General features: G+C 44.7%; 27 non-coding genes across 27 annotated transcripts; all 27 read left to right on the plus strand.

Moving 5' to 3' along the window:
* Nucleotides 1–174: 174 nt before the first annotated feature.
* On the plus strand, nt 175–247 carry TRNAV-AAC (transfer RNA valine (anticodon AAC)). Its single transcript has one exon. It is a non-coding gene; the product is annotated as a tRNA-Val (tRNA).
* A 351-nt stretch (nt 248–598) lies between these two features.
* On the plus strand, nt 599–671 carry TRNAV-AAC (transfer RNA valine (anticodon AAC)). Its single transcript has one exon. It is a non-coding gene; the product is annotated as a tRNA-Val (tRNA).
* A 343-nt stretch (nt 672–1014) lies between these two features.
* TRNAV-AAC (transfer RNA valine (anticodon AAC)) lies at nt 1015–1087 on the plus strand. Its single transcript has one exon. It is a non-coding gene; the product is annotated as a tRNA-Val (tRNA).
* Nucleotides 1088–1429: 342 nt separating this feature from the next.
* TRNAV-AAC (transfer RNA valine (anticodon AAC)) lies at nt 1430–1502 on the plus strand. Its single transcript has one exon. It is a non-coding gene; the product is annotated as a tRNA-Val (tRNA).
* A 343-nt stretch (nt 1503–1845) lies between these two features.
* On the plus strand, nt 1846–1919 carry TRNAV-AAC (transfer RNA valine (anticodon AAC)). The gene has a single exon. It is a non-coding gene; the product is annotated as a tRNA-Val (tRNA).
* A 351-nt stretch (nt 1920–2270) lies between these two features.
* On the plus strand, nt 2271–2343 carry TRNAV-AAC (transfer RNA valine (anticodon AAC)). The gene has a single exon. It is a non-coding gene; the product is annotated as a tRNA-Val (tRNA).
* Nucleotides 2344–2694: 351 nt separating this feature from the next.
* Nucleotides 2695–2767, plus strand: TRNAV-AAC (transfer RNA valine (anticodon AAC)). Its single transcript has one exon. It is a non-coding gene; the product is annotated as a tRNA-Val (tRNA).
* A 343-nt stretch (nt 2768–3110) lies between these two features.
* TRNAV-AAC (transfer RNA valine (anticodon AAC)) lies at nt 3111–3183 on the plus strand. The gene has a single exon. It is a non-coding gene; the product is annotated as a tRNA-Val (tRNA).
* A 351-nt stretch (nt 3184–3534) lies between these two features.
* Nucleotides 3535–3607, plus strand: TRNAV-AAC (transfer RNA valine (anticodon AAC)). Its single transcript has one exon. It is a non-coding gene; the product is annotated as a tRNA-Val (tRNA).
* Nucleotides 3608–3950: 343 nt separating this feature from the next.
* TRNAV-AAC (transfer RNA valine (anticodon AAC)) lies at nt 3951–4023 on the plus strand. The gene has a single exon. It is a non-coding gene; the product is annotated as a tRNA-Val (tRNA).
* A 344-nt stretch (nt 4024–4367) lies between these two features.
* TRNAV-AAC (transfer RNA valine (anticodon AAC)) lies at nt 4368–4440 on the plus strand. The gene has a single exon. It is a non-coding gene; the product is annotated as a tRNA-Val (tRNA).
* Nucleotides 4441–4791: 351 nt separating this feature from the next.
* TRNAV-AAC (transfer RNA valine (anticodon AAC)) lies at nt 4792–4864 on the plus strand. The gene has a single exon. It is a non-coding gene; the product is annotated as a tRNA-Val (tRNA).
* Nucleotides 4865–5207: 343 nt separating this feature from the next.
* Nucleotides 5208–5280, plus strand: TRNAV-AAC (transfer RNA valine (anticodon AAC)). The gene has a single exon. It is a non-coding gene; the product is annotated as a tRNA-Val (tRNA).
* A 351-nt stretch (nt 5281–5631) lies between these two features.
* On the plus strand, nt 5632–5704 carry TRNAV-AAC (transfer RNA valine (anticodon AAC)). Its single transcript has one exon. It is a non-coding gene; the product is annotated as a tRNA-Val (tRNA).
* A 343-nt stretch (nt 5705–6047) lies between these two features.
* On the plus strand, nt 6048–6120 carry TRNAV-AAC (transfer RNA valine (anticodon AAC)). The gene has a single exon. It is a non-coding gene; the product is annotated as a tRNA-Val (tRNA).
* A 352-nt stretch (nt 6121–6472) lies between these two features.
* TRNAV-AAC (transfer RNA valine (anticodon AAC)) lies at nt 6473–6545 on the plus strand. The gene has a single exon. It is a non-coding gene; the product is annotated as a tRNA-Val (tRNA).
* Nucleotides 6546–6896: 351 nt separating this feature from the next.
* On the plus strand, nt 6897–6969 carry TRNAV-AAC (transfer RNA valine (anticodon AAC)). The gene has a single exon. It is a non-coding gene; the product is annotated as a tRNA-Val (tRNA).
* A 343-nt stretch (nt 6970–7312) lies between these two features.
* On the plus strand, nt 7313–7385 carry TRNAV-AAC (transfer RNA valine (anticodon AAC)). Its single transcript has one exon. It is a non-coding gene; the product is annotated as a tRNA-Val (tRNA).
* Nucleotides 7386–7728: 343 nt separating this feature from the next.
* TRNAV-AAC (transfer RNA valine (anticodon AAC)) lies at nt 7729–7801 on the plus strand. Its single transcript has one exon. It is a non-coding gene; the product is annotated as a tRNA-Val (tRNA).
* A 343-nt stretch (nt 7802–8144) lies between these two features.
* TRNAV-AAC (transfer RNA valine (anticodon AAC)) lies at nt 8145–8217 on the plus strand. The gene has a single exon. It is a non-coding gene; the product is annotated as a tRNA-Val (tRNA).
* Nucleotides 8218–8560: 343 nt separating this feature from the next.
* On the plus strand, nt 8561–8633 carry TRNAV-AAC (transfer RNA valine (anticodon AAC)). The gene has a single exon. It is a non-coding gene; the product is annotated as a tRNA-Val (tRNA).
* Nucleotides 8634–8984: 351 nt separating this feature from the next.
* TRNAV-AAC (transfer RNA valine (anticodon AAC)) lies at nt 8985–9057 on the plus strand. Its single transcript has one exon. It is a non-coding gene; the product is annotated as a tRNA-Val (tRNA).
* A 351-nt stretch (nt 9058–9408) lies between these two features.
* Nucleotides 9409–9481, plus strand: TRNAV-AAC (transfer RNA valine (anticodon AAC)). Its single transcript has one exon. It is a non-coding gene; the product is annotated as a tRNA-Val (tRNA).
* A 343-nt stretch (nt 9482–9824) lies between these two features.
* TRNAV-AAC (transfer RNA valine (anticodon AAC)) lies at nt 9825–9897 on the plus strand. Its single transcript has one exon. It is a non-coding gene; the product is annotated as a tRNA-Val (tRNA).
* A 351-nt stretch (nt 9898–10248) lies between these two features.
* TRNAV-AAC (transfer RNA valine (anticodon AAC)) lies at nt 10249–10321 on the plus strand. Its single transcript has one exon. It is a non-coding gene; the product is annotated as a tRNA-Val (tRNA).
* A 351-nt stretch (nt 10322–10672) lies between these two features.
* Nucleotides 10673–10745, plus strand: TRNAV-AAC (transfer RNA valine (anticodon AAC)). Its single transcript has one exon. It is a non-coding gene; the product is annotated as a tRNA-Val (tRNA).
* Nucleotides 10746–11088: 343 nt separating this feature from the next.
* TRNAV-AAC (transfer RNA valine (anticodon AAC)) lies at nt 11089–11161 on the plus strand. Its single transcript has one exon. It is a non-coding gene; the product is annotated as a tRNA-Val (tRNA).
* Nucleotides 11162–15125: the final 3964 nt, after the last annotated feature.

Genomic DNA, 15125 nt, shown 5'->3' on the forward strand with positions numbered 1-15125 from the left:
AGTCTATCCAAACCAGAGATCAGTTTCTGAAGGTTTATCTGTTTCAATAAGCCTTGCAGACGTAATCATTTATGTGCGCTAAATAATTTTTATGCTCCAATCCATGTGTACATAAACATCGTGCGCGAGATGCAGCGTCGACGGCGCAATTCAATGCGGAGGCCGCGGACAGCTGTGCTTGTGGTGTAGTGGTTATCACATCCGCCTAACACGCGGAAGGTCCCAGGTTCGATGCCTGGCAGGCACATGGTGCCCGTTTTTGCCGCCTAGCTCAGCCGTATTATTTAGACGTTTAGACGTAATTCTTTAGTTTCATGTCATTTGTAAGCAGGTTGTCACGTTTTTACAAAGTACTTCTCGCTTAAAGCCGCCTCATACCTGCTGCGGCATGGACGTTTCAAAGCGTCCTATTCATTACTCAATAGTCTATCGAAACTATAGCTCAGTTTCTGAAGATTTATCTGTTTCAATAAGCCTTGCAGACGTAATCATTTATGTGCGCTAAATATTTTTTATACTCCAATCCATGTGTACATAAACATCGTGCGAGAGATGCAAGCGTCGACGGCGCAATTCACTGCGGAGGCCGCGGACAGCTGTGCTTGTGGTGTAGTGGTTATCACATCCGCCTAACACGCGGAAGGTCCCAGGTTCGATCCCTGGCATGCACATGGTGTCCTTTTTTGCCGCCTAGCTCAGCCATTTTATTTAGACGTAATTTTTTAGTTTCATGTCATTTGTAAGCAGGTTGTCACGTTTTTATAAAGTACTTCTCGCTTAAAGCCGCCTCATACCCGCTGCGCCATGGACGTTTCAAAGCGTCCGATTCATTACTTAATAGTCTATCGAAACTAGAGATCAGTTTCTGAAGGTTTATCTGTTTCAATAAGCCTGGCAGACTTAATCATTTATGTGCGCTAAATAATTTTTATGCTCCAATCCATGTGTATATAAACATCGTGCGAGAGATGCAAGCGTCGACGGCGCAATTTTCTGCGGAGGCCGCGGACAGCTGTGCTTGTGGTGTAGTGGTTATCACATCCGCCTAACACGCGGAAGGTCTCAGGTTCGATCCCTGGCAGGCACATTGTGTCCTTTTTTGCCGCCTAGCTCAGCCATTTTATTTAGACGTAATTTTTAGTTTCATGTCATTTGTAAGCAGGTTGTCACGTTTTTATAAAGTACTTCTCGCTTAAAGCCGCCTCATACCCGCTGTGGCATGGACGTTTCAAAGCGTCCGATTCATTACTCAATTGTCTATCGAAACTATAGCTCAGTTTCTGAAGGTTTATCTGTTTCAATAAGCCTGGCAGACGTAATCATTTATGTGCGCTAAATAATTTTTATGCTCCAATCCATGTGTACATAAACATCGTGCGAGAGATGCAAGCGTCGACGGCGCAATTCGCTGCGGAGGACGCGGACAGCTGTGCTTGTGGTGTAGTGGTTATCACATCCGCCTAACACGCGGAAGGTCCCAGGTTCGATCCCTGGCAGGCACATGGTGTCCTTTTTTGCCGCCTAGCTAAGCCATTTTATTTAGACGTAATTTGTTAGTTTCATGTCATTTGTAAGCAGGTTGTCACGTTTTTATAAAGTACTTCTCGCTTAAAGCCGCCTCATACCCGCTGCGGCGTGGACGTGTCAAAGCGTCCGATTCATTACTCAATAGTCTATCGAAACTAGAGCTCAGTTTCTGAAGGTTTATCTTTTGCAATAAGCCTTGCAGACCTAATCATTTATGTGCTCTAAATAATTTTTATGCTCCAATCCATGTGTACATAAACATCGTGCGAGAGATGCAAGCGTTGACGGCGCAACTCACTGCGGAGGCCGCAAACAGCTGTGCTTGTGGTGTAGTGGTTATCACATCCGCCTAACACGCGGAAGGTCCCAGGCTTCGATCCCTGGCAGGCACATGGTGTGCTTTTTTGCCGCCTAGCTCAGCCATATTATTTAGACGTTTAGACGTAATTGTTTAGTTTCATGTCATTTGTAAGCAGGTTGTCACGTTTTTATAAAGTACTTCTCGCTTAAAGCCGCCTCATACCCGCTGCGGCATGGACGTTTCAAAGCGTCCTATTCATTACTCAATAGTCTATCGAAACTAGAGCTCAGTTTCTGAAGGTTTATCTGTTTCAATAAGCCTTGCAGACGTAATCATTTATGTGCGCTAAATAATTTTTATGCTCCAATCCATGTGTACATAAACATCGTGCGAGAGATGCAAGCGTCGACGGCGCAACTCACTGCGGAGGCCGCAAACAGCTGTGCTTGTGGTGTAGTGGTTATCACATCCGCCTAACACGCGGAAGGTCCCAGGTTCGATCTCTGGCAGGTACATGGTGTCCTTTTTTGCCGCCTAGCTCAGCCATTTTATTTAGACGTTTAGGCGTAATTCTTTAGTTTCATGTCATTTGTAAGCAGGTTGTCACGTTTTTATAAAGTACTTCTCGCTTAAAGCCGCCTCATACCCGCTGCGGCATGGACGTTTCAAAGCGTCCGATTCATTACTCAATAGTCTATCGAAACTATAGCTCAGTTTCTGAAGGTTTATCTGTTTCAATAAGCCTGGCAGACGTAATCATTTATGTGCGCTAAATAATTTTTATGCTCCAATCCATGTGTACATAAACATCGTGCGCGAGATGCAAGCGTCGACGGCGCAATTCATTGCGGAGGCCGCGGACAGCTGTGCTTGTGGTGTAGTGGTTATCACATCCGCCTAACACGCGGGAGGTCCCAGGTTCGATCCCTGGCAGGCACATGGTGTCCTTTTTTGCCGCCTAGCTAAGCCATTTTATTTAGACGCAATTTTATAGTTTCATGTCATTTGTAAGCAGGTTGTCACGTTTTTATAAAGTACTTCTCGTTTAAAGCCGCCTCATACCCGCTGCGGCATGGACGTTTCAAAGCGTCCGATTCATTACTCAATAGTCTATCCAAACTAGAGATCAGTTTCTTAAAGTTTACCTGTTTCAATAAGCCTTGCAGACGTAATCATTTATGTGCACTAAGCAATTTTTAGGCTCCAATCAATGTGTACATAAACATCGTGCGCGAGATGCAAGCGTCGACGGCGCAATTCATTGCGGAGGCCGCGGACAGCTGTGCTTGTGGTGTAGTGGTTATCACATCCGCCTAACACGCGCAAGGTCCCAGGTTAGATCCCTGGCAGGCACATGGTGTCCTTTTTTGCCGCCTAGCTCAGCCATATTATTTAGACGTTTAGACGCAATTTTTTAGTTTCATGTCATTTGTAAGCAGGTTGTCACGTTTTTATAAAGTACTTCTCGCTTAAAGCCGCCTCATACCCGCTGCGGCATGGACGTTTCAAAGCGTCCGATTCATTACTTAATAGTCTATCGAAACTACAGATCGGTTTCTGAAGGTTTATCTGTTTCAATAAGCCTTGCAGACTTAATCATTTATGTGCGCTAAATAATTTTTATGCTCCAATCCATGTGTATATAAACATCGTGCGAGAGATGCAAGCGTCGACGGCGCAATTCTCTGCGGAGGCCGCGGACAGATGTGCTTGTGGTGTAGTGGTTATCACATCCGCCTAACACGCGGAAGGTCCCAGGTTCGATCCCTGGCAGGCACATTGTGTCCTTTTTTGCCGCCTAGCTAAGCCATTTTATTTAGACGTAATTTTATAGTTTCATTTCATTTGTAAGCAGGTTGTCACGTTTTTATAAACTACTTCTCGCTTAAAGCCGCCTCATACCCGCTGCGGCATGGACGTTTCAAAGCGTCCACTTCATTACGCAATAGTCTATCCAAACCAGAGATCAGTTTCTGAAGGTTTATCTGTTTCAATAAGCCTTGCAGACGTAATCATTTATGTGCGCTAAATAATTTTTATGCTCCAATCCATGTGTACATAAACATCGTGCGAGAGATGCAAGCGTCGACGGCGCAATTCCCTGCGGAGGACGCGGACAGCTGTGCTTGTGGTGTAGTGGTTATCACATCCGCCTAACACGCGGAAGGTCCCAGGTTCGATCCCTGGCAGGCACATGGTGTCGTTTTTTGCCGCCTAGCTAAGCCATTTTATTTAGACGTAATTTGTTAGTTTCATGTCATTTGTAAGCAGGTTGTCACGCTTTTATCAAGTACTGCTCGCTTAAAGCCGCCTCATACCCCCTGCGGCATGGACGTTTCAAAGCGTCCGATTCATTATGTAATAGTCCTTCGAAACTAGAGATCAGTTTCTGAAGGTTTATCTGTTTCAATAAGCCTTTGCAGATGTAATCATTTATGTGCGCTAAATAATTTTTATGCTCCAATCCATGTGTTCATAAACATCGTGCGAGAGATGCAAGCGTCGACGGCGCAATTCACTGCGGAGGCGGCGGACAACTGTGCTTGTGGTGTAGTGGTTATCACATCCGCCTAACACGCGGAAGGTCCGAGGTTCGATCCCTGGCAGGCACATGGTGTGCTTTTTTGCCGCTTAGCTCAGCAATATTATTTAGACGTTTAGACGTAATTCTTTAGTTTCATGTCATTTGTAAGCAGGTTGTCAGGTTTTTACAAAGTACTTCTCTCTTAAAGCCGCCTCATACCCGCTGCGGCATGGACGTTTCAAAGCGTCCTATTCATTACTCAATAGTCTATCGAAACTAGAGCTCAGTTTCTGAAGATTTATCTTTTTCAATAAGCCTTGCAGACGTAATCATTTATGTGCGCTAAATAATTTTTATGCTCCAATCCATGTGTACATAAACATCGTGCGAGAGATGCAAGCGTCGACGGCGCAATTCACTGCGGAGGCCGCGGACAGCTGTGCTTGTGGTGTAGTGGTTATCACATCCGCCTAACACGCGGAAGGTCCCAGGTTCGATCCCTGGCAGGCACATGGTGTCCTTTTTTGCCGCCTAGCTAAGCCATTTTATTTAGACGCAATTTTATAGTTTCATGTCATTTGTAAGCAGGTTGTCACGTTTTTATAAAGTACTTCTCGTTTAAAGCCGCCTCATACCCGCTGCGGCATGGACGTTTCAAAGCGTCCGATTCATTACTCAATAGTCTATCCAAACTAGAGATCAGTTTCTTAAAGTTTACCTGTTTCAATAAGCCTTGCAGACGTAATCATTTATGTGCACTAAGCAATTTTTAGGCTCCAATCCATGTGTACATAAACATCGTGCGCGAGATGCAAGCGTCGACGGCGCAATTCATTGCGGAGGCCGCGGACAGCTGTGCTTGTGGTGTAGTGGTTATCACATCCGCCTAACACGCGGAAGGTCCCAGGTTCGATCCCTGGCAGGCACATGGTGTCCTTTTTTGCCGCCTAGCTCAGCCATATTATTTAGACGTTTAGACGCAATTTTTTAGTTTCATGTCATTTGTAAGCAGGTTGGCACGTTTTTATAAAGTACTTCTCGCTTAAAGCCGCCTCATACCCGCTGCGGCATGGACCTTTCAAAGCGTCCGATTCATTACTTAATAGTCTATCGAAACTACAGATCGGTTTCTGAAGGTTTATCTGTTTCAATAAGCCTTGCAGACTTAATCATTTATGTGCGCTAAATAATTTTTATGCTCCAATCCATGTGTATATAAACATCGTGCGAGAGATGCAAGCGTCGACGGCGCAATTCTCTGCGGAGGCCGCGGGCAGCTGTGCTTGTGGTGTAGTGGTTATCACATCCGCCTAACACGCGGAAGGTCCCAGGTTCGATCCCTGGCAGGTACATTGTGTCCTTTTTTGCCGCCTAGCTAAGCCATTTTATTTAGACGTAATTTTATAGTTTCATTTCATTTGTAAGCAGGTTGTCACGTTTTTATAAACTACTTCTCGCTTAAAGCCGCCTCATACCCGCTGCGGCATGGACGTTTCAAAGCGTCCACTTCATTACGCAATAGTCTATCCCAACCAGAGATCAGTTTCTGAAGGTTTATCTGTTTCAATAAGCCTTGCAGACGTAATCATTTATGTGCGCTAAATAATTTTTATGCTCCAATCCATGTGTACATAAACATCGTGCGAGAGATGCAAGCGTCGACGGCGCAATTCGCTGCGGAGGACGCGGACAGCTGTGCTTGTGGTGTAGTGGTTATCACATCCGCCTAACACGCGGAAGGTCCCAGGTTCGATCCCTGGCAGGCACATGGTGTGATTTTTTGCCGCTTAGCTCAGCCATATTATTTAGACGTTTAGACGTAATTCTTTAGTTTCATGTCATTTGTAAGCAGGTTGTCAGGTTTTTACAAAGTACTTCTCTCTTAAAGCCGCCTCATACCCGCTGCGGCATGGACGTTTCAAAGCGTCCGATTCATTACGTAATAGTCCTTCGAAACTAGAGATCAGTTTCTGAAGGTTTATCTGTTTCAATAAGCCTTTGCAGACGTAATCATTTATGTGCGCTAAATAATTTTTATGCTCCAATCCATGTGTTCATAAACATCGTGCGAGAGATGCAAGCGTCGACGGCGCAATTCACTGCGGAGGCGGCGGACAACTGTGCTTGTGGTGTAGTGGTTATCACATCCGCCTAACACGCGGAAGGTCCGAGGTTCGATCCCTGGCAGGCACATGGTGTGCTTTTTTGCCGCTTAGCTCAGCCATATTATTTAGACGTTTAGACGTAATTCTTTAGTTTCATGTCATTTGTAAGCAGGTTGTCAGGTTTTTACAAAGCACTTCTCTCTTAAAGCCGCCTCATACCCGCTGCGGCATGGACGTTTCAAAGCGTCCTATTCATTACTCAATAGTCTATCGAAACTAGAGCTCAGTTTCTGAAGATTTATCTGTTTCAATAAGCCTTGCAGACGTAATCATTTATGTGCGCTAAATAATTTTTATGCTCCAATCCATGTGTACATAAACATCGTGCGAGAGATGCAAGCGTCGACGGCGCAATTCACTGCGGAGGCCGCGGACAGCTGTGCTTGTGGTGTAGTGGTTATCACATCCGCCTAACACGCGGAAGGTCCCAGGTTCGATCCCTGGCAGGCACATGGTGTCCTTTTTTGCCGCCTAGCTCAGCCATTTTATTTAGACGTAATTTTTTAGTTTCATGTCATTTGTAAGCAGGTTGTCACGTTTTTATGAAGTACTGCTCGCTTAAAGCCGCCTCATACCCGCTGCGGCATGGACGTTTCAAAGCGTCCGATTCATTACTTAATAGTCTATCGAAACTAGAGATCAGTTTCTGAAGGTTTATCTGTTTCAATAAGCCTGGCAGACTTAATCATTTCTGTGCGCTAAATAATTTTTATGCTCCAATCCATGTGTACATAAACATCGTGCGCGAGATGCAAGCGTCGACGGCGCAATTCACTGCGGAGTCCGCGGACAGCTGTGCTTGTGGTGTAGTGGTTATCACATCCGCCTAACACGCGGAAGGTCCCAGGTTCGATCCCTGGCAGGCACATGGTGTGCTTTTTTGCCGCCTAGCTCAGCCATTTTATTTAGACGTAATTTTTTAGTTTCATGTCATTTGTAAGCAGGTTGTCACGTTTTTATGAAGTACTGCTCGCTTAAAGCCGCCTCATACCCGCTGCGGCATGGACGTTTCAAAGCGTCCGATTCATTACTTAATAGTCTATCGAAACTAGAGATCAGTTTCTGAAGGTTTATCTGTTTCAATAAGCCTGGCAGACTTAATCATTTCTGTGCGCTAAATAATTTTTATGCTCCAATCCATGTGTACATAAACATCGTGCGCGAGATGCAAGCGTCGACGGCGCAATTCACTGCGGAGTCCGCGGACAGCTGTGCTTGTGGTGTAGTGGTTATCACATCCGCCTAACACGCGGAAGGTCCCAGGTTCGATCCCTGGCAGGCACATGGTGTGCTTTTTTGCCGCCTAGCTCAGCCATTTTATTTAGACGTAATTTTTTAGTTTCATGTCCTTTGTAAGCAGGTTGTCACGTTTTTACAAAGTACTTCTCGCTTAAAGCCGCCTCATACCCGCTGCGGCATGGACGTTTCAAAGCGTCCTATTCATTACTCAATAGTCTATCGAAACTAGAGCTCAGTTTCTGAAGATTTATCTGTTTCAATAAGCCTTGCAGACGTAATCATTTATGTGCGCTAAATAATTTTTATGCTCCAATCCATGTGTTCATAAACATCGTGCGAGAGATGCAAGCGTCGACGGCGCAATTCACTGCGGAGGCCGCGGACCGCTGTGCTTGTGGTGTAGTGGTTATCACATCCGCCTAACACGCGGAAGGTCCCAGGTTCGATCCCTGGCAGGCACATGGTGTCCTTTTTTGCCGCCTAGCTAAGCCATTTTACTTAGACGTAATTTTTATAGTTTCATGTCATTTGTAAGCAGGTTGTCACGTTTTTATAAACTACTTCTCGCTTAAAGCCGCCTCATACCCGCTGCGGCTTGGACGTTTCAAAGCGTCCACTTCATTACGAAATAGTCTATCCAAACCAAAGATCAGTTTCTGAAGGTTTATCTGTTTCAATAAGCCTTGCAGACGTAATCATTTATGTGCGCTAAATAATTTTATGCTCCAATCCATGTGTACATAAACATCGTGCGAGAGATGCAAGCGTCGACGGCGCAATTCACTGCGGAGTCCGCGGACAGCTGTGCTTGTGGTGTAGTGGTTATCACATCCGCCTAACACGCGGAAGGTCCCAGGTTCGATCCCTGGCAGGCACATGGTGTGCTTTTTTGCCGCCTAGCTCAGCCATATTATTTAGACGTTTAGACGTAATTGTTTAGTTTCATGTCATTTGTACGCAGGTTGTCACGTTTTTATAAAGTACTTCTCGCTTAAAGCCGCCTCATACCCGCTGCGGCATGGACGTTTCAAAGCGTCCGATTCATTACTTAATAGTCTATCGAAACTAGAGATCAGTTTCTGAAGGTTTATCTGTTTCAATAAGCCTTGCAGACGTAATCATTTATGTGCGCTAAATAATTTTTATGCTCCAATCCATGTGTACATAAACATCGTGCGAGAGATGCAAGCGTCGACGGCGCAATTCACTGCGGAGGCGGCGGAAAGCTGTGCTTGTGGTGTAGTGGTTATCACATCCGCCTAACACGCGGAAGGTCCCAGGTTCGATCCCTGGCAGGCACATGGTGTCCTTTTTTGCCGCCTAGCTCAGCCATATTATTTAGACGTTTAGACGCAATTTTTTAGTTTCATGTCATTTGTAAGCAGGTTGTCACGTTTTTATAAAGAACTTCTCGCTTAAAACCGCCTCATACCCGCTGCGGCATGGACGTTTCAAAGCGTCCTATTCCTTACTCAATAGTCTATCGAAACTAGAGCTCAGTTTCTGAAGGTTTATCTGTTTCAATAAGCCTTGCAGACGTAATCATTTATGTGCGCTAAATAATTTTTATGCTCCAATCCATGTGTACATAAACATCGTGCGAGAGATGCAAGCGTCGACGGCGCAATTCACTGCGGAGGCCGCGGACAGCTGTGCTTGTGGTGTAGTGGTTATCACATCCGCCTAACACGCGGAAGGTCCCAGGTTCGATCCCTGGCAGGCACATGGTGTCCTTTTTTGCCGCCTAGCTAAGCCATTTTATTTAGACGTAATTTTTATAGTTTCATGTCATTTGTAAGCAGGTTGTCACGTTTTTATAAACTACTTCTCGCTTAAAGCCGCCTCATACCCGCTGCGGCTTGGACGTTTCAAAGCGTCCACTTCATTACGAAATAGTCTATCCAAACCAAAGATCAGTTTCTGAAGGTTTATCTGTTTCAATAAGCCTTGCAGACGTAATCATTTATGTGCGCTAAATAATTTTATGCTCCAATCCATGTGTACATAAACATCGTGCGCGAGATGCAAGCGTCGACGGCGCAATTCACTGCGGAGTCCGCGGACAGCTGGGCTTGTGGTGTAGTGGTTATCACATCCGCCTAACACGCGGAAGGTCCCAGGTTCGATCCCTGGCAGGCACATGGTGTGCTTTTTTGCCGCCTAGCTCAGCCATATTATTTAGACGTTTAGACGTAATTGTTTAGTTTCATGTCATTTGTACGCAGGTTGTCACGTTTTTATAAAGTACTTCTCGCTTAAAGCCGCCTCATACCCGCTGCGGCATGGACGTTTCAAAGCGTCCGATTCATTACTTAATAGTCTATCGAAACTAGAGATCAGTTTCTGAAGGTTTATCTGTTTCAATAAGCCTTGCAGACGTAATCATTTATGTGCGCTAAATAATTTTTATGCTCCAATCCATGTGTACATAAACATCGTGCGAGAGATGCAAGCGTCGACGGCGCAATTCACTGCGGAGGCGGCGGAAAGCTGTGCTTGTGGTGTAGTGGTTATCACATCCGCCTAACACGCGGAAGGTCCCAGGTTCGATCCCTGGCAGGCACATGGTGTCCTTTTTTGCCGCCTAGCTCAGCCATATTATTTAGACGTTTAGACGCAATTTTTTAGTTTCATGTCATTTGTAAGCAGGTTGTCACGTTTTTATAAAGAACTTCTCGCTTAAAGCCGCCTCATACCCGCTGCGGCATGGACGTTTCAAAGCGTCCTATTCCTTACTCAATAGTCTATCGAAACTAGAGCTCAGTTTCTGAAGGTTTATCTGTTTCAATAAGCCTTGCAGACGTAATCATTTATGTGCGCTAAATAATTTTTATGCTCCAATCCATGTGTACATAAACATCGTGCGAGAGATGCAAGCGTCGACGGCGCAATTCACTGCGGAGGCCGCGGACAGCTGTGCTTGTGGTGTAGTGGTTATCACATCCGCCTAACACGCGGAAGGTCCCAGGTTCGATCCCTGGCAGGCACATGGTGTCCTTTTTTGCCGCCTAGCTCAGCCATTTTATTTAGACGTAATTTTTTAGTTTCATGTCATTTGTAAGCAGGTTGTCACGTTTTTATAAAGTACTTCTCGCTTAAAGCCGCCTCATACCCGCTGCGGCATGGACGTTTCAAAGCGTCCTATTCATTACTCAATAGTCTATCGAAACTAGAGCTCAGTTTCTGAAGGTTTATCTGTTTCAATAAGCCTTGCAGACGTAATCATTTACGTGCGCTAAATAATTTTTATGCTCCAATCCATGTGTACATAAACATCGTGCGAGAGATGCAAGCGTCGACGGCGCAATTCACTGCGGAGGCCGCAAACAGCTGTGCTTGTGGTGTAGTGGTTATCACATCCGCCTAACACGCGGAAGGTCCCAGGTTCGATCCCTGGCAGGTACATGGTGTCCTTTTTTGCCGCCTAGCTCAGCCATTTTATTTAGACGTTTAGGCGTAATTTTTTAGTTTCATGTCATTTGTAAGCAGGTTGTCACGTTTTTATAAAGTACTTCTCGCTTGAAGCCGCCTCATACCCGCTGCGGCATGGACGTTTCAAAGCGTCCGATTCATTACTCAATAGTCTATCGACACTATAGCTCAGTTTCTGAAGGTTTATCTGTTTCAATAAGCCTGGCAGACGTAATCATTTATGTGCGCTAAATAATTTTTATGCTCCAATTCATGTGTACATAAACATCGTGCGACAGGTGCCAGCGACGACGGCGGGATTCATTGCGGACGCCGCGAACAGCTGTGCTTGTGGTGAAGTTGTTATGGCAAGATGTATTAAAGAGAGTTAGAAGAATGACTGTTAGAGGAGCTGTTAAAACATTCTTTTTCAAATTACACACAAACACACACCCAGTAAAAACATGGCACGATGAAAAGGGGTTATTTGTACCGTGGACAACAAACGGCCTCTTGTGCAAGAAGCCAGAAACAATTGAACACACTTTTATTGATTGTTTGGATCCAGTCTTTTTTTGGGATGTTTTGCAACGAATCCTGAAGAAAGAGTTACCGATAACACCACACAGAATTCGATATCTGTCAGTACAGAATGAAAACAGCTTGCCCTATGACATGATCATGATACTGGGGCTACACAGCCTTTGGATCACAAGAATGGCAGTCAGGCACCCAGACCCCAAAGCAAAGTCAGCCAGAGAAATCTTTATAGAGAGCATAACCCACATGCGCGAGGTATATCGTACTTTAACCGAGCCACCAGATTGGATTTTGGTACTTGATGAGTTGGTACGAATGAAACATTTTTAATCAACCGCACTGGTCAAGCAGACCAAGGCGGGTTTTATGTATGTACATGCCTTTTCTGAGTGAAAGTTAGAAATAAATGTTGTGTAGTGGTTATCACATGCGGAAGATCCCAGGTTCGATCCCTGGCAGGCATATGATGCCACTCTTTGCCACCTAGCTTAGTTATTTTATTTAAACGTACTTTTTGGTTTCATCTCATTTGTAAATAGGTTGTCACGTTTTCATAAAGTATACTTCACGCGTGAAACCGTGCCATAGGCGCTGCGGTTGGACGTTTGCAAGTGCCCAATTGATAATTCGGTGAGTAAGACTGCAGGTCAGACTGTGCGGTTCTCTCTACGTCAGCATGTATGCCTGGAAGACATAGTCGTATATTTGTGCTATGCTGTATGGTGAAATTAGTTTCCGCACTCCGTATACGAGCGATGTCACCGTTGACTAATCGACTTAGTTAGGAGGGATTATTTAGCTTGGTTATTTAGTTTTGTATCAGACTGAATCATTTTTCACAATAAAATAATTTTTTGCGATACCTCTTACCACATGTCTGTCATGCAGACGGAGCAGTGTTCATGACAAGCTTATTTGCAGAACGAGAAGCTGGGAAATAGTTAAGCTTCAGGCCCTTCATTGATTAAACCGTCTCCTCTGCCGCGATGTCGGTCACCGTTGGTCGCTGATACGAAAAATCGGTTTGCCATAGCCGTCGAGCGTAGATGTCAGTTTTAATGTTTCCGTAATTGGCGCCGCTATCATCGAAATTTCTTCTGTCACCGGAACCAGTGGTGGCATCTGGTCTTAGAGCGAGGAAATAGACAAGGACGGCCACTACGCGCGTAAGTGCTCTTTCGCTCTCTCTAATCACCTTGACATCCTCCCAAAACGAGTTTCTCCGCCTGACGTGCGACATGCGAGCGTTCCAGTTTTCTGCCTTGCGGAGCTTCGCGAACCTCGTAAGCGACTCTGTGAATTCACGCCACGTCAAAGTTACCGGGAAATATGCTAGAAAGCACAACCGATGATCTCGTGAATATATAAACGCGCTATCAACCCCTCCACCCCCCCCCCATTTTTTTTTTCTACGTAGCAGGTAATCAGAAAGCCACTGGAAAGAATTTGCGAAGAACATTGAACGGGCTGGTAGTCGTCAACCATGTCGACCAGCCCCCTCTATATATACAAAAGCAGACTTAGGTTTGTTTTTCCACAGTCCCTAGTAGAGAGAGACAGAGAGAGAGAGAGAGAGAGAGAGAGAGGCAATGGAAAGAGAGGCAGGTTAACCAGAGATTATCACCGGTTGGCTACAGTCGCTTGTCGTGTTTCCTGTCCGGGTTTTGCTCCTATATTTATGCACTTTAAAGGGGCTACCACATACTATATAGCCTTGCTATGAGCTACAATGGACGAAAACATATTTTCCGCCGGTTGCGTGTCTAAACGCAGCGAAGCGCACCGCCCGCTTTTATCATTGTTGAAGGATACTCACCGAGACTCACGTTTATAGACTCCACATTCTGTTCTCTCACGTGGTTGAATTCTGTGCTAATTCATGGACTACTTGCCGGGCGTTAGGGACCGACCAACGAGTTTGTGACGCAGATGTATGTTTTATTTCTATTTATAACTTCTTGTTAATTGATTATAATTATTTCTTTCGGGGGAGGGAGGGTCCTCTCTTTGACTCACACTCCCTCCCTCTTCTCGGCTGTTCTCCGCTTACTATCATTTTTGTACGTGCCACTTCCTTTGTAGAGCGGGCAGGTGTTGTGCCCTTACTGGCAACCATTGCCAGGTTACCTCTCTTTCTATCTTCTGCGGGCTTGGGTGAACGTCTGTGACTATTAATGCGATTTTTATTAGACCAGACGCGTCAGCGAACTCTCGGCTAATTTCCTTATTTCCTTCCCTCCTCTCTCTTCCTGTCATCTTTGCTTTCCCCTTTCCATTCCCCCAGAGTAGGGTAGCCAACGGGACGTTATTCTGGTTAAACTCCCTGCCTGCTGCTTTTCTCTTTTTTCCTTGCTTTCTATCTTCTAGCTGTGATAGTTTATATACTACTACCACTTCTATTGCTATTACTACTACGATTACTGCTCGATAATAACAATAATACTACAACTACTACTACTACTACTAATAGTAATAATAATAATTATTATTATTATTATTATTATTATTATTATTATTATTATTATTATTATTATTATTATTATTATTATTATTATTATTATTATGCATAATATGGATAGAATTCAACATGCTCTCAGGAACGGAGGAAGCCTAAAAACATTGAAGAAGAAACCAGGAATTGGCAAGAATCAGATGTATGCGTTAAGAGACAAAGCCGGCAATATCATTACTAATATGGATGAGATAGTTCAAGTGGCTGAGGAGTTCTATAGATATTTATATAGTAGCAGTGGCACCCACGGCGTTAATGGAAGAGAACATATTCTAGAGGAATTCAAAATCCCAAAGGTAACGCCGGAAGAAGTAAAGAAAGCGTTGGGAGATATGCAAAGGGGGAAGGCAGCTGGGGAGGATCAGGTAACAGCAGATTTGTTGAAGGATGGTGGACAGATTGTTCTAGAGAAACTGGCCACCCTGTATACGCAATGCCTCATGACCTCGAGCGTACCCGAATCTTGGAAGAACGCTAACATAATCCTAATCCATAAGAAAGGGGACGCCAAAGACTTGAAAAATTATAGACCGATCAGCTTACTGTCCGTTGCCTACAAACTATTTGCTAAGGTAATCGCAAATAGAATCAGGAACACCTTAGACTTCTGTCAAGCAAAGGACCAGGCAGGATTCCGTAAAGCCTACTCAACAATAGACTATATTCACACTATCAATCAGATGATAGAGAAATGTGCGGAATATAACCAACCCTTATATATAGCTTTCATTGACTACGAGAAAGCGTTTGATTCAGTCGAAACCTCAGCAGTCATGGAGGCATTATGGAATCAGGGTGTAGACGAGCTGTATGTAAAAATACTGAAAATTATCTATAGCGGCTCCACAGCCACCGTAGTCCTCGATAAAGCACGCAACAAAATCCCAATAAAGAAAGGCGTCAGGC

This window comes from Dermacentor variabilis, chromosome 4 (genome assembly GCF_050947875.1).
Source record: "Dermacentor variabilis isolate Ectoservices chromosome 4, ASM5094787v1, whole genome shotgun sequence".
NCBI classification, from domain to species: Eukaryota; Metazoa; Arthropoda; class Arachnida; order Ixodida; family Ixodidae; genus Dermacentor; species Dermacentor variabilis.